This window comes from Platichthys flesus, chromosome 22, assembly GCF_949316205.1.
Source record: "Platichthys flesus chromosome 22, fPlaFle2.1, whole genome shotgun sequence".
In the NCBI taxonomy this organism is placed as follows: Eukaryota; Metazoa; Chordata; class Actinopteri; order Pleuronectiformes; family Pleuronectidae; genus Platichthys; species Platichthys flesus.
The window spans coordinates 8,328,214-8,343,295 of record NC_084966.1 but is presented as its reverse complement, the minus strand read 5'-3'; the positions used below and the strand labels follow the sequence as shown (position 1 = coordinate 8,343,295).

The following is a 15,082-nucleotide window of genomic DNA, read 5'->3' as shown; positions in this document are numbered from 1 at the left end:
ATCTTTTTTATTCATAAAAACAACTTCAAACCAAATGTGGATATGTCCGATCCAAAAGGAAAAGGAAAAAATATATATTATATTTTCACATGTACATTGAAAAAGCTCAGTTAACCTGAAATTAATTATTTCATGTTAATGCAACCATCTCCATATTTTTTTCATGTCAAGAAATGTGATCTCCCTGATTAAATCTTTCCCTAAACTAGGATCTCTCTGTTTGAGCTGATCATTTTCCTGTTTTACTCTGTAGTTTCTTTCCCTGCGTGTCTTGTGTCTGTTTCGCTTCCTGTCTTTGGGCTCCGTTCAGCCCGAACAAAACATTGCACAACGTAAATGTAATCATAATCAGTGTGAACACACACACACACACACGCAAGCTTTGTCACTATGGCAGCTGAGCAAGTGATTGGTGTTCTGGTGGAGAAACACACGGCCTGTTTTATTCTTTCATAGATATATTTCTTTGCATCAACGTTCAAAATAACGTGTACCATTTGACAGATGTTGTTTTTGGAGCCATTACTTTGGATTTAGTTTCAGTCTCTTCGTATCTTTACAAACATACAAAACGTTCCTCACATTTTGACATGTAAAATGATGGTTAACCCAGAACAAAAAACGCAATCATCTACTTGTTAGGTCTGTGTAGAAGCAGTTCTTTCACCCTCGACAAGACCAGAGGATGTGACCTGACATCATTCAGGAGACTTCAATTATCTGGACCAGTGCGATAAAATAATACGTCTGTATCTCCCCTGCATATATCCTCCACAAATGAGAAGCTGTAATTTTATATATGCTGAATATTGGCTCCAATAAAGACCTGGAACAAGCTGATACGGAATTTATACGACAGAAATTCACAAGACGATTTCTCCAAGCTGCCTCCCCGGGACATGTTATTTATTCCTCCCTGCGCTTAAGTGGTGGTGATTTTTTTATCGCCCTGTTATTTTTATGTCCGCGCGCCTGCATTGTTTATATTTGCGATAATGCCTTTTGTTACGCGTCATCTTAAAAGTTATGTTTCGTGCAAAAATAAAAGAGCTTTATTTAAACTCAACGTCAGTGACGTCTGGCCCTCGTTCACAGCGATGTGGAGCGAGCTTAAAATGACTTCTGAGAGTTGCGAAATACCAGAGCTATCGATGAAAACACATTTATAGGAAACAAAAAGAAAGAACAGAGAATGTAGAAGTGCTACAAAGAAGAAAGCACCAGTCTTCCGGTGCTGAAAGGCAAACTGCTCACGTCCAAATACACACATCTACTTTTTAAAGATGACTGAGACATATACCCCCCTCCCCCCCCAGTTGGAGTACTACTGTGAGACACTGATTCGGGAGTCGCAGCAAGGGCGGCTTTTGTGCTCCCCACAATCATACAGCACTTGCCGTCTGGTTTCTTCAAGTGGAGTGAGGGGCGACAGAGGTGGTTAGCCATTGTCGCATAGACAGGTATAGTAATTACATTCCCCTCCATTCAGTTCCTATCTCTGTACAGCACCAGCGTAGCCCCTCTCAAACCCCCATTATACGCTTGCCAAATGGAACAAAAGCCCAACATTCAATGTGTTTTTTGGGGGGGTAGACACTGACCCTTTCTGGAGGGGGACGGCACAATTGTGTCGTGGTCCTGTGGAGTAGGACTTTTAATTTATGGTCTGGGAGCTGGGTGTCGTAGCACTCGCTGGATAATCCTCATTTTGGCATGTGGGCACTAGAAAACCCTCACCCCTCCTCCGACTGGTCACTTTAAATGTCACTGTTTTTATTTTTTATATTTCCATCGGGTAAATTTTCAGGGTTTTGTCTCAACACATCGATAATTTACAAAGATCGTTTAAGAAAGCAGGATTATGTTTGTGCTTTAGAAATGTAAGGGTATAATTATGTTTTTGGGAGAAAGAACATGTGTTTTCTGAAATTAAAATCCCCCCTTATCTTGACATAGCCAAAGCAAACAGACGACACTGACAAGTTCTTCATTTGAATGTAATTAAAATTTGCTTATTCCTCACGTCAATGAAAAGGAAAGCTTTTTCTATTTCGGGTGTTTTCGGCAGACGGAAATGACAAACACCCGCCGGTTCACAGGGAGAATACTCTGCTCTTGATTGTTTTTCACAGCCCTGCTTTTCAGCTACGCTCTAAATTACACGAAATTGAAGTGTTAGGGCTCCGGCAGTCAATTCCTTAATGAATACAAGGGCGACACACATCACATGCGCAGTAGTGTGCGAGTGCACAGATGTTACAGTAGAGCCTGAAGTAGCACACAAAGCACGGCACTTGTCTTGTCTGATGAGAGGGCTCATTTGGAGCTGCCATTAGTAGACGTATGATTTATGGCGCTGTCTGCCACTGCTACGGCAAAACCAACCGCTTCAGCTGCACCCACCGAGAATTCAGAATCTCTCTGCTGCTGCCGCTTCGTCTTTCAAACGCAGCACAGTGAGCTTCAGTGGTTCGGATGGGCAGTAGAGAGAAAAGCTGCCTGGCACAACCGAATAAGACTTGTTTCACAAATAGATGGAATGATGAATGGAAGTAAGGAGACAGAGCTAATGTTCCACGTTGTCCTTCAGAGAAGGCTTTGTGATTAAAGATGCTATGTAGAAAATTTCATTTTAAATGGAAAAGTGATGGTGGTGGGTAGGTGGCATTGAACCGTGAACCCCTTATGCATGGAATGTAAAATGGTAAACAAAACTGGATAAAAATGTGATTATAAAATAACTATGTTCAGCCGTGTTTTGCTGTATAATTGCTGCATTAACACCCACACAGGTCGTAAACATGTATTTGCTGTAAGACATTCTCACAATCTCCGCAGATCTATTAAATCCTTGAGACGCTGGCGTGCTCTTATCACACTAACCTTTATTTCTTTCACTCTTTGCATGACAATTATAAAAAAAATACATTTAATGAGGTAGAACATGGACAGGAATCAGATAAAAGATAATGATATAACCGTTTGTGTATTTTTCTCTAAAATGCTTTTGGTATTTACCCTAGGCTGGATATAAAGATGGACTTAACACTTGCCATTTTGCGCTTTTGACATCATTTAGATGGAGCTGCTTTTCTAGCATCAAATAACTAAATAAAACCAATTTACTGGGAAGATTAGCACTTCAACAAACACCAGTGTGATGAGAACTACCTAATCTACCACCATGGAGGAGGCAGGGTTTATGATCTGTAGTGCAGCCAGCTGCCAGGGGGCGATGAAGAGCATTTGGCTTCACTTTTGGGGGGCTGTTTGCACGATTTCCCCTGACACCATCATCTGCACGCAACATCCTGAAAACAACAACAACCTGCCGAGCTGATGCACAGAACCAAGTTTACTGCCTCTTTTCAGATTTCTCTGAGTTGTTTCTCTGACCACCTGCTACGCATGGAATGTTTATCTGACCGTTTCATCATCTTTCATCTTCCCGACTGTGCTGGTCCAAACCCAGTAAAGCAAAGTAGCAGAGCTCGGCTGTCGCACTCGTGCAGCCTTGCACTGTGTCCAACTGAGCCACCAGGATTGGGCAAGGCACTGTTTTCCCTATCAAAGAGCTTCCTGGGGAAAACATTCCCTCAGGGGGGCACATTAACTTGGTCACCTGTCACTTTCATTTCATGTTTTCTTCCGGATATTCCACCCCCAACAAATGTCAACCAGTTGCTTTCTCTGACCAGCGAACAACAAAAAAACAACATCTGAGCCATTAGCGCTTTGAAAACGACTCTGATTCTCCTGCCTTCTCTTCTTTCTCGGCCGCAGCTTCCTCCAGAAAGCGACAGGGCCGAGGTGTCGATTCCCTGCCAGGCCGCTCTGCCGTGACACATCCGTCCATCTGTCGGGCTCACAGAGCCATCAATCACAGCTGAGTGCAGGTGAGTGCGTGGCACAATGAGCAACCATTAATCACTCCGGGACACGGACGCCAGGAGGGGAGGGGCGCCAGGGGGTAGTGATGTAAACAAACAATGCAAATGTCGCACGTGATCATGGGACATTGTCTCTCTTTAGTCGACCTTGTTTCACCTTTAGCGGAAAATCTCACGTCATGTGTGCAGTCACGAAGAGCCTGGAGGTTCTCGGTGTGAGAGCCGGCGAATGCCTCGTATCAAACTCTTATCACTGCTGGGTGAGCGGCTGAATGCAAAGATGATTTTCTTTTTTGTGTTTAATAAGTCAGAAAAACATCCGACCTCTCAGCTTGAGTCGATATGTTTCTTCTATGAGTAGTTAATTGAGTCTTTTATTCAGAATATAGATGGGGAAAGTGTCTCTGGTGATGCTCGTTTCAAATTCCTGCAGGGGGCGATGTTGCTTGTAATAAGTGCCTGATGAAGTATTAAAGCAGGACTTTTATTCCAGTTTTATTCCAGCTTGAGTTGTTTGTATTTAACTCCATTTCAAACATGTAACTGAAGGTATTGGCGTTGTGAGATTTAAAACAATCTGTGCAGCAAAGCCCCCTTTCAGTCGCCTGAGTGGCTCAGTCTCTAAGAGCCCTGCATCCTGCGCCTCCCTTTATGCAACCAAATGGCTGCTGTCAGTAAACTCTCCCTGTCTGGTGAATGGCAACAGCTTACAAACTCCACACTGAAGCAGTTGTACCACACGTTAAATGGACTCAAGCTCCCAAGTACACAGGCACTTGTGACCAATCTCCCCTCCCCGCTCTACATGCAAACAAACAAGTACATCGCTGCAGTTTGCAGAGAACAAACGCATTGTTGATTTAGTTCAGACTATGACGGACGAGTCTGTGTGTGTGTTTGTGTTAGAGAGAGAGAGAGAGTTCAGCAGGAGGAGCGACTTGATGTCCTGTACACAGCTCTACAAGGAAATACAATTTTACTCATTTGAAGTAATAAAAAGAGAAAAGAAAATCAATATGTGCTGGTGGGTTTTGACATTGAGGCAGGCCGCTACAAATACATCAATGCATGGGAAACACTGAGAAGAGTAGAGATACTTTAAGTTAATTATGAGGCTGTATTGGGTCAGAGGCCGTCAGAGGATAGTGTTCACACTGCCTCCCGGATACTAATGTAGCTTTAGGGATCTGAGATATTTGTTGTAGGTGCATGAACCCGTCCACTTGTAAACAACAAGGCCGTAACAGGAACCGACGCACATTCGGCCCAAGATCTGTCAGAGACGTTCAATCAAACGCAGTAACAGTTTGGACAGTTCGGTCCGCCTGTGTTATTCAGCCCTCGAGGGCCGCCCGCTGTGGGAATTCACCATAACGGCATGAAACCCTCAGCAACATGTTAACTAACAGTCGGGAGGCCTTATAATAATCCACCAGTGGGAGTTAACGTGCCGTCCAGGGTGCCGTCAAACGGAATCCTTCTCCGCCTGCATCTGTAGACGAAAGCAGCAAATGTGAGGGGAAAGGCCTTGACGGCAAGATCCGTCGGATATGGAAGACCGTCCTGTCACTAATGGTTAATCTGTTTAATCACACACGTGTGTCTCACATGCATATTTCTTCGGGGCTTCTGCAGGCTTCTTCATCTCCCTCTCATGTCACGGTGGAAATGTCCTCATTTTCATGATCTGCCCAGATGTGCAGTGTGTACCTCTGTGGCAGCCCCCCCCCCCCCCCCCCGTCTCCAAGCATAAAAATCAAATCTTTCGCAGCCAATAGGAAAAGTTGAAGGGGGGGGAAAAAAGAAAAGTGGAAGCTGAGCTTTGCTGAAAAGCGAGGCAGGGTACTCCGTCTCCGAGAGAGAGGAGCCTGAGCAGTAAATGGAGATGGATAGCAGTGTTTGGCTGCTGTTATTGCTGTTTTTCTTACCTCTACTTTGGTCGTTTTGTGCCGTCTTGTAGCACTTGAAAGCGAAGAATGGCACAAAGAAATGTTCCCGTCACAGAGGTGAACTCTAAGAAGAAATCGTTGCCTCGAAAAGTTGATTCACTTTAAGCCCTGTTTGCAGCACAGGTCCACAGTAGGTAGCTTTGATTGATGCAGTACATTTTTGGGAAGCATTAGTTTCTCTCCACATTCTAAATGGTAGTTTTTATTTGATATTCTAAAACCTCCCAAAAAGGGAATTTAAGGCAAACCAATCCATTGAAGCATTTTCCACCGCTTATCCGGGCTCAGGTAGTTTAACTCTAGCAGGGGGAAATCACAATGATAACTAATGCTGAACCACTAGTAAGGTAAAGTAAGGGATGAAAACCTGTCAGTGACCTACTGACCAATCAGATCACTGGAAAACCAGGGTGATGATCTACAGGATCCTGAAGGGGACAAAAGAGTTTAGGCTTTAGTAGTTGAGAAATAATGTCAGAATATTTCTTTATAGATCAGTGGAATTGTTTTGTTTACTGTTCCGGGCTTTTTATGTTTCTACTCTGGTTTTAAAACAAAGATTTTTTTCACATTGCAAAAACACATCAAGACTATGAAAGCTTCGAAACCCGTTTCTCAAGGCAATGCGGCATATATCCCCCGCGCTGAGTCAAACAGTAAATTGCTTAATGGTGATGTTGAGAGGGGGCATGAAATGGTTAATTCATTACAGAAAATTTCCACCGCTGCTCACCTTGGACTTCCGGATTTGGCCGGCCAGAAGAAAATCAAGAGTTTTTGAGGGGAAGTGTAAAGAATAATAATTTGTTATATGAATAAATAATTAAAAAAAACAAATACTGCTTGGCTGTAGATTGAAACACCCAAAGGCAATTATCTACAGGAAAGAGACGGTGATTCATTCGAATTACCCGTGATTTATAACTTTAAAAAATGACCAATAAGTTTAGAACAGTCCCTTTTCTCTGATTTTATAATGCATGTTCTATTCAGATACGCATGTGGTTTAGCTGCCTTTGTGAATGTTCAGCTGCTAAGTATATTAATTACGTGCTCTTAAGGAAAATTACCGACCTGATATCTTGGCTGGAGCTAGGTGAATTTCCTTTTTGTCCCTCCTAGCCAACCGCTGCGTCTTGTCTTCACACGGTCGCTGTGCTTTTACTTTTCTTTCTACTTTTGCTTGGTTGCTAGCGAGCAAATCCCTAAATCTATATAAAAAATCTCCCAAAAAATAAGAATTTGAGTGAAAAACAAGAAAAAAATAGCTTATGGCCTAAAATTCTAACATACATTATTATTTAAGAATATTTGCAACCGTAAAGTGGTAAACATGAAACACTTGGCATTATATTTTCAGGTTTTGACCTCACAAATCATGTTGTGGGCCATTTCAACATGATATCTCAAGTCTGCCTTGAGGGGATGATAATGAAAAACAACTTAATTTACACTCCACTGGTTGATGGAGACAAAAACCACAGTGTAGCAATTACAACCACAACTAGGATTCCCTTATTTTTCAGTGTACTTATGTATGTTTTCTCAATGGTTCAACAACTGTGTAGCTTCAGTTTCAGTCCGAAAACATGATGGTGCACTACAGACATGAAGTAGATGAACGACTGATTCTCCTCTCTTTCCGTTTTTTGTTATTTAAATGAGACCTTCAGCTGTAAGTTTTATAAAGCCACGAAAGTTGCTTAAACCAGAGTTTTTATGTAAAAAAAATGTTTGTGCCTGATCTCCTTGACCAGGCAAATGACCTTTTGCTTTTGAGTCTAGACTTTAAGCTTTTTGGAGCTTTTTGCGGCTTTGAGCCATGTTGCATTGGACAGTGGAGCTGAAAGGGCGCGGGAAGTTGAGTGTTTGATCATTACTGTCTTGTCTTCTTTGCGTGCCCTCAACCGGCTCTGTAATTGGGGGAAATGTAATAAAAAGATGTTGCAGTCTTTTCAGTAAAATCCTTGATTTACAGCCAGTTTCAGATAGCGGATTTATTCGGAAAGGTCATATGAGGTTGCACTATGTAAATACGTTGCTAGGTTGAGTGGGGCTGAGGACAATCTTTCATTACTCGCATGTATATTTGAAGTTTTCTTGTGAAACTAAACTACTGAGTGTGTTTCCTACCTGGACTGACCACAAAGTCTTATTGAGTAAATGTTTGAACCAAACAGAATGTTTTAAAATCGTATACTGCGTCCAGAAAAGGGATAGCATGGAGAGAAATGTAGCTTATGGATAGTTTCGTGAAAAAGTTGAAATAATTTTAATTTAATCCACACTTTTTTCGTTACATTCAAATTCCTACACATTCTTATTCAATTCATATATTTCCAAGCTAATTTTCCTATCATGCCAGATCTTCCAAAAACGTGAAGGTAACCGCATTCTACCATGAATTCTTACTTTTGTATCCATCTGTGAATATTAAATGAATAAATATGCAATTAAAAATGCACAACTCCTTTTAACTTTTGGTAAATAACTATGAAAGTTTTCTTTCTGCCTCTGGCTCTGGTCGAGATTTGGACTGAGGCCTATCTTCTGTGGAAAAGTAATTATTAGAGCTGTGAAAAATAAAAAAAAAATTTTTTAACGCATGCGCACAAGGACCTTCCAATATACCCACAATTTCGCCCACTCTGCACTAGTGGCCGCTCTAATGCAGTCAGACGGCAGCTGCCATTCAATCAAACAACATGGATAATTCTGATGAACCTGAGAGGCGAGGGGCGTTCAAGTGCAATGCGCCAAACCAGCTTCACTCGCAGGACACATTGGGCAAAAGAAGCAGTCAGCTTTACTGTCAGAGAATGTGGACAAGTTAGTTTGCCTCACCAACTGGCTAAAGAACGACTAGCTAAGAGGACCTTTAGAGGCATTAGATTGTGTGTTAATGGTTGTTGGACAAAAAAATATAAAAAAATTCAACCATCCTTTAAAAAGAATGGCTAGGAAGCTCAAATAATTTCTGTTTGATTTAAAAATAAAATAAAAAAGTTTTATTCAACCATACAATGGCTAAGAAGCCTGAATTCTGTTTAGGATGAAGATTATATTAATGTTCCATATGGAATAGCAAAGAGGACTGCTAAAGAACTGCTGAGTTGCAGCATCATTGTTTTGTGTATTTATAATTATTAAAAGAAAACATGTTAAATATATATACGTCTTTTGTCATAAATTGTTTGTTTTCACAAAAATATACAGAGAAATCTGTAATGTGATTAATCATGAATAATCCATAGGAAACTTTGATTAATTTGATTAAAAATTGTAATAATTTCATAGCCCTAGTAATTATTTTTCCTTTCTTGTGAAAACAATGCCGTGGAAGTAACCGAACATTCCATTTTACTCAAGTGTACGGTTCTACAGTTGAAGAATTATATTTGTTCCACTTGAATGGAATGACTACAATTTCAATTTGCCTGACCCCAAGGTTGTTTGGATTTCCTCATGAAAGGTAAATCATTCTTTTAAAAAATTCTGAACTCAACTTCAGCTGTACTTTCTATTCAGCTTAGTTTTTTTATTTTAATAACGGCTCCTTGACAAGCTTCCACGAAAAGACAAAAAAAACTTTGCCTGCAGACCATTGAAAATAATTTATATTTTACATTAGTTCATTATTCATACTCACTTGTGCAAAGACCTGTGAACCTTTTTGGTAACATGCTTAACTAGCATTGAAAAACTACTCAAACTTCAGAGATAGGTTTGATCCCGACAACAGGAGTTTGACCCGATGACACGCGGATAATAGACGTTACCATAGAATCTGGACAGACCAACGACAGGGTTGATCCGTTATTTACCTGGGAGACCTGTTGGCAAAACAACAATTCCACACATCTGCCCCAGTGTCGTTCAGAGCATTGCCCATAGACGTGTGCATGATTAAGTCATCTAGTGTGTGTCTGTGTGTGTGTGTGTGTGTGTGTGCGTGAGTTGTTGAATGGTTGTGAAATAAGAAAATTGGAGTCATCAGTCTGGGGGTATAAGGGCGTCCGCAAGAGGATTTCAAAAGCACCGTGGGGTCTAAAGAACTGTAAATGCTGTTGTCATTTATCAAAGGAACAGTGGATGCCTCTTTCTTCATGATACGTCCAGTGCATGGGCATAGATCTGAATCAAGGAGATTTGTTATAGTAGAAGTAGATGAATCTGAAAATAAAAGCCTCAGTTTCATTTCTGGTGGTGATCCTGAGCTGACGTGTATTTTGAACCCGTCTGGTTCAGTTTAGAATGGAGTGACATCGGATTCAACAGTTTAATGAGATGGATAAACTTTGGCTTTCCCAGTAGTGCCATCACAAGGTCAACCTTTCTCTGAAGAGATATACCTTGACTGCTGTCTGGATGGATTACCATGAAATTTCATATTTGACTTTTTTCTGCGTATTTTTTTACCAAATATTACTATTAATACTCCTTGAAAACGGATAAAGGATTAACACAGTACAGATTATACTTGCTACACATCCGCATGTTCACATTGACACTGTGTACCACTGTGATTTAGTTCAGCCACACAGAGCCACTTCCACTGATCACATTCCGCCTCACAATTGAAGTCTCTATTCTCGGTGATTGATTAAACGATTATTTGAGGCAGTCACCCGTCACACACTCATCGACGGCGTTTTGTGTTCTGCACACGACACATCTGTTGCACGTTTCCCTTATATTCCTCATTTTTGTGACAAGAATGCATATATTTGTTGTGTTTAAGTGGTTTTGTACCTTAAGATTAACATTGGTGTTTTTAACCTTTACTTAATGTCAAAATTAAAAAGATACATTTCCATGGAGACCACATGAAGGTAATGTGAATAAGGCGGTGCAATGTAAACAGCGTTTTCTGATTACGTTGACCTGAAGCAGTTCATACTCGGAGTGAGCTATAATTAAATCAAGACGTGGAGTGTTCTGACCTTTGTTGCATTATGAAGTCATGTTCTCATATTGTCCTGTTGGATTTTTCATAGAATCTGAGGACGTCGACATACGATGGTTACAAACTGTTTCCGAGAGTCATAATCAGACTAGGCGCTGTAAAACGTTATTTTAAACATCATAATCAGAAAAAAATATTATTCAGAATAAAACCCCAAACTGCTGGGTACTGTAATATTTCACATAAAGCCCCCAAATTTAAGATGAGACTATTTAAAGCTGTGAATGAATACGCATTTCTTGGTGCTTGTGAGTATTTACAGCAGCAGCATAGTGGCGCATTGATGTGTTTTTAATGGACAACAGTGGAGCACTATGGGAAAAATGAATACAATTTATCGGACTTTAGCTATGGAGGAAACAGTTGTTTGCAGGATGGATTAATTCTTGGTTTCTTTTCAATATATTGATGGGAAATTTTTTATGAAATAGCAACAATAACTCAAGGCGTTTTCATCCTGAACTCATCAGTGTGGAGAGGGCTGCACAGTGCCGCTATTAGCCTGTGCGTACACATTAAATATATTTTTGGAGAAGAAATCAATGCTTCTTTCAAATGCACACTCAGCCACTCGCAGACTGTTTAACATTTCCATCCGGCAACCCTCCTGCCGCACAATCAAACTCGCACCATCTGTTTTTCATCAGCATACTCAAGGCAAGGAGGAGAGGGAGAAAAAATCTCAGAATATCAGAAATTGCCGGAACCCGTTTAGTAAAGCCTCGACACTCCAAACCTACCTGGCCTCATTGATGGAGCAATTTCACACAAAAAATACAATAATGGCACATGACCCGGGCCATCCGCTCCAGTGTCGATTCACAAAAGCCCCCCCCTCTGGCAACCGATGCAGAGGGCTCAGGCGCAAAAGAGCCAATTTCTGCAGAAGCTTCGCCGTCCGCAACAGTCATAGAAATCCTTCAGAGTGCCTTTTTATAGCTGCAGATTTAATGTTCAGTTTTCACATTTTTTGGCTGCAACCGAGGTGGAGTGAGTTAAAAGCCCTTCAGATAACCCCACTGAAAATGCATTGGCTGCAACAGGTGACGACTTTTAATACTTGTTAAGCCACTATTTACCTGTCCTTTGACAAACTGTTTAATCTATTTATTGATAAATTAATACAAATAATGACTGAAGCAGCAACACCCGACAGGTAAATTCGAATTTCAGTGGCAAAGTTATTTCTGAAAATGTACATTGTGTGTTATGTGTTCAGTCCTATTTTCCAGCCCTGTCTGTTTGTTGAGTGGTTGGTTTGTCATTCAGCAGAATTATGGATAAAAACATTTAATGGATTTCCAGGAAACTCTGTGAAAGGATGTGAGCATCTGGGAGGAAGCCATTTAAAAGTGTTTCACTTTCTTAACCAATTGTAAAATAATGTAAAAGCTTCAGTTTACATGTACAGTCATATAGTATGTTCTTCCATTTTCTGACGTCTGACCTTCCCTGTGTTCTTCCATTTTCTGTAGGGCTTATTCTTTTAAAAGGGTTTCGGAGAAGCTGACGCAAATCCGAGAAGCCAACAGGTCGCCTGCTTATCGCCGGGCCGGCATGCAGAATGTATAAAGTGCCCTTGGCTGCTCTGACAGCAGCCTGGACTGTAGCGGGCTCCTCCCGGGCTGTGAGACCGGGAGGAGCCTGTTGTCAAGGCTCCAACAGAAAGGCTTGAAACTGAGTTACATAATGACTGACATGCATTACAGCTCTATTTTGTTTTATTTTGTCACTTCTGTGTGACTCTGTTTCTGAGTGACTGGATGCAGCAGTGTTTGCTTGGCCTCCTCTCTTTAGTTCCCCGAGGTCTGTGATGACTCAAGATGCCAGAATCAGTCAAGAACCTGAGTAGCGGGAGATGTAGGTGTGGTTATAGATGCAGGAGAATTATTTTTGTCATCACTCAACCAGAAAAGGAAATTCAGACTTTGAGGTGAGGCTACATCCGCACTACTATCGCTGTTTCTGCGTTTACGTCTGCCTTTCACACGACTCTGGAGTTTTCAAGCGCCTAAAACAGAAGTTTTGAAATGTCACAAGACCAGTTTTGCCTCTGCAGGCTGCGATAAATTCCGGATGATGATGATGATGCAGTCACAAGATTTGCCTCCTGATTGGTTCTTATAACTCACGACTTGTGAACACTATTGTCAGGAACACTTCAACCTTGTAATCGATCCAAGAAAAGAAATCCCAGGTCCTAACTATTGTTATTTTCCGTTCGTAGTATTTTCTTTAACCAAGCAAGCGATAGTAGAGTAGAACAAATCTGCTTCCTGTTTACATCGGTAAACCTACGTGAAAAGTCATATAATGTGTGTTTGTATATAGACTGTGTATAAAGATCACAATAAGCTCTTTAAAAGTGAAGCCGAAGCATCTGGATCTTCATAAATCTCACCACTGTGTTAATCGATGGAACATGAACTAAACCAAAAGGTCAACATGTCAGTTGAGGCCGTTTCAGGCTACTGCTTTGTTTGGTTTTGATGAATTATTTGGGGCTATAAGAACCCAGGTGATACGTCATGATTGACACAATCGAGACCGACTTGTGATTGGTCGAGTGTGTATCAGAAGAAAAGAGTGAAACACCCAAAGGCAATTATCTACAGGAAAGAGAGGCTGATTCATTTGAATTACCCGTGATTTATAACTTTTATAAAGGACCGAGAAGTGCAGAAAAGTACCTTTTATCTGATTTTACAATACATGTTCTATTCAGATACACATGTGGTTTAACTGCCTTTGTGAATGTCCAGTTGCTAAGTATTTTAAATGCGTGCTCTTATGGAAAGTTACCGTCCACTTATCTTGGCTGGAGCTATATGATGTTTCCTTTTATCCCTCCTGGCCAACCGCTGCGTCTTCTCTTCACACGGTCGCTATTCTCTTTCTTTGCTAGATAAAGCAAAAAAAGTATTTGAGTGAAAAACAAGAAGGAATAAAGGTCATGGCCTAAAGTTCTAATATGCATTAGTATTTAAGAATATTTGCAACCGTGAAGCGGTTTAAAGTGAAACACTTGGCGTTATGTTTTCAGGTTGTGACCTCACAAATCATTTTTTGGGCCTTTTCAACATGATATCTCAAGTCTGATGATTATGAACAAAGCTTACCTTACACTCCACTGGTTGATGGAGACAAAAAACCATAGTACAGCATGATGTCATTAGATTCTGGCTTTAAATGAAAACAATGGCAGTGTTAATATCCAGGAAAAATAGTCTGGATGGGGATTATTATTAATAGATAGATAGATAGATAGATAGATAGATAGATAGATAGATAGATAGATTACTCCCCAAAGGGAAATTAAGTCGTCATAGTAGCCGGTACATTTGAATACAATAAAATACAATACAATAGAATAAAATAAATAATATTGTGGTAGAAAGAATAAAAATAAAAACAGAAACACAAGATAAATAGGTAGTAAGGTGCAGTGGCAAGATGATGGTAATAGTACTGATGATATGCTGGTAATGTTATTGTTAGACAGTATATATATAAAAATAGTACAGTATATATAGTATATAATATAACATAATATATATTCATATATGATAGTAATTATACCAATATATTAGCAGTATATAGTAATAATGGCAGCAACAGTATATATAATAATACTAGCAAATATAATAATAATAATAACATACGTACACCTGTATAAATATGTGTATATAGACTTATATATACAAATAATATACAAAGAGTATGATATAATATGATATGATATATATTAGAGGTATATATATAAGTATTTGACTAAACAATATATAGTATAATATACTATGAGTGTAAGAATATGTAGACAGAGTGTGCAAAAGACAATATTATTGTATAAAATGATACATACTATCAATATGGTTTATATGAACACATATCACATATGATGTGGAGTAAGTGTTCCAGGATATGGAGCGGAGTGTTGTACAGGGTACACAGTGCAAGGAGACAGGTATGTTTAGTGCAGTTCTGTGGTGGTGGCTCTGACAGAGGTAGATGAGTCCTGGTGTTGTTGTCCTCCAGTTTGTGCTCCAGTTTTCTCCTAAAGTTTTCCTTGCTCTCCCTGATGCTGCGCTTGAGCTCCCTTTGTACCCGTTTGAGTTCTGCTCTGTCCCGTGATCTAAAGGCCCTCTTCTTCTCGTTGAGAAGGGCCTTCAGGTCGATTGTTACCCACGGCTTGTTATTTGGGTAGCAGCGGACCTCTTTAGTGGAGATGGTGTTGTCTATGCAGAACCCAATGTACTCAGAGACACAGTCAGTCAGGC

The 15,082-nt window shown here is 40.4% G+C and overlaps 1 long non-coding RNA gene across 1 annotated transcript in view; it reads left to right on the top strand.

Annotated features, from left to right (window-relative positions):
• Positions 1–15,082, top strand: part of LOC133933242 (uncharacterized) — a 96,595-nt gene that overhangs the window by 19,133 nt on the left and 62,380 nt on the right. The window contains exon 2 of the long non-coding RNA XR_009912040.1: positions 3,784–3,896. This is a non-coding gene — a long non-coding RNA (uncharacterized LOC133933242). The remainder of the gene's footprint in view (positions 1–3,783; positions 3,897–15,082) is intronic.